Raw genomic sequence first — 2,499 nt, 5'->3', positions numbered from 1 at the left:
ATATCATAACATACTGAATACGGAAGATAAACTAACACATGCTGATATACTGAAAGTCTGGATGATATAAATCAAAGTGCGCAAATACTAATACAATTTTGAAATATGTTTGTAGCCAACATGGCTTAACATGAAAAGTCTGAGACTCTGTCTAACTGTTACTCTAGTCTATGAAGCCTCTATTGAAGTACTGAAAACACTGTATATCTGTAAACACTGAAAGACTGTAAAGTAATGATAATGCCCCGAAAGAACTGGGGATCACCAAATAGCTGGTACGAGAATCCTAGCACTCTGGATCGTCAACCTGTAAATCATTACCTGCATCGTGAGATGCAGGCCCTGGGCAAAAGGGACGTCAGTACATTTGAATTGTACTGGTATGTAAAGCAACTGAAAGAAAGAATTATATATATATATATGTGTGTGTGTGTGTGTGTGTGTGTGTGTGTGTGCGCGCACAAGCTGCGGCCTCGGGCCCAAGTATACGTATACATAACTGCGACCTCAGGTCCAAAATGCATAAAGCATAAACTGCGACCTCAGGCCCAAAGATGCATAAAGCATAAACTGCGGCCTCAGGCCCAAAGATGCATAAAGCATTAGCTGCGGCCTCAGGCCCAAATATAGGTGTTCAACATTCAGGGATTTAAAATCAGGAACTGAGAATCATACTGCAATACATAATAGTAAAATACTGAATCACGCTGAGTTATATGATACTGGAATACTGGATCACACTGAGTTACATTATACTGGAATACTGAATCATACTGAGTTACATAATACTGGAATACTGAATCCTACTGAGTTACATAATACTAGAATACTGAATAGGACTAGAATGAGGCATGTATTCTTGAACTGGTTATGAAAACTGAAACTTCAACTGTTTATGACATGCTGAGTAATCTATACTAAGACTCGGGGGCATCAAACCCAAGTCTATATCGAATACGCACTGAGCTCACAACGTTCAGAACGAAAGTCATGAACGAGTTATGAAGCTAGAGAATAGAAGTTTTACAACCATTCAAGGAACTAGGCTTAATTATATTTCTGAGGCAATTAGTAACGTCATAAAAGAAACGTAGTGTAGGGAGAATCAATAAAATTCGCAAACATAGAGAGTTAGCCTCACATACCTTAACTTCCTTTTCTTGAGCATAATACAACATTCGCCAACCCTTTCAACTTTAATCTATATCAATACAATTCAAAGGGATTCCAAATTAGCAACAATATCCATGTTTTGGTGATTAGGCATTTTATCAAACACTTGGTGAGTATAAAGCTTCATAATCCCTATTAATGGTGCTTCTACACCCAATAACCGATTCTCTTGCTATTGGATAAATTCTAAAGTCTCAAATGGTTATAATCAATATTTTTCTTCATCACCCATAAGGTAAACAACACCCTTAACCAATAAAGTTCCATTAAATAAACATCTTTCAATCTCTATAATAGTTGTGTATTTATATTAGGAACTTATGGCTTCTAATCACCATACCAAGAGTCCCAATACTTAATTCACACTCATATACCCATAATAAATTCATACATGTAGGTCTAAGGGTGTAGGATTACCTTTTGGAAGAAATCTTGCAAAACCCTCATTTGAGTTCTTGAAGGAATTTCTTGAAGATCTATGTGTTTTATGAGTAGATTTCATCAATACTAGTGTAAGAATTATGGAATTTCACACCAAGTTAATGGAGATTTCTTACATTGAAGATGGGAGGGGTTGGAGGTCTTGAGAGGGTGGGAGAAGACCCCAATATTCGTCCAAAAGAAATAGGGACAAATGAACCCTAAAATTGGCTTAAAAGAGCTGGGAATGGGGCGCGTCTACTCTAGCGAAGTGTCCTCGCTTCGCTATCCATTGCATTCAAGGGAAGACAAAATCCGCGTCTACTTTGGCGAAGCGAGCTCGCTTCGCTGTCCGCCAAAATAACTGGGTGGTATGTCTTTAGTAATTTGGTCATAACTTCTTGTAGGAATGTCCAAATGACGAACGGTTTGAAGCGTTAGAAACTAAACTCAAAGATCTTTCATTTAATAGGTTGTGAATCACATAATACCTTATATAAATGTAGATATGCTCGTCCAAAGTATAGTCTTGTGCGTGCTCATTTAGAATTTTAGTCTGTCATGAAATTTTCCAACTTGGCTTAGACTTAGGTCTTTCCTTGGACCCCAAATCACTTATGATATGCCTCGTACGCTTATTATCATAACCAATTGATAACCATCACATTAATACTCATTTAGTGCATCCACAACTGAGTCAAATTTACGGGGTGTTACAATATCTCCCCCTTGGGATCATTCATCCTCGAATGATTGTCCTGGCTGCATCTTCGGCTAACTCCGGACCTTAAATGGGTCTGGTGGGAACATGAACTTTCATTAACACTTGCATACTAAACTGAATGAATACATGATTACTGAACTGAATGACTACTGCATTGACTGAATATTGGTTTGTCATGGATA

This window comes from Nicotiana attenuata, unplaced genomic scaffold (assembly GCF_001879085.1).
Source record: "Nicotiana attenuata strain UT unplaced genomic scaffold, NIATTr2, whole genome shotgun sequence".
NCBI lineage: Eukaryota > Viridiplantae > Streptophyta > Magnoliopsida > Solanales > Solanaceae > Nicotiana > Nicotiana attenuata.
This window is presented reverse-complemented; position numbering follows the sequence as displayed.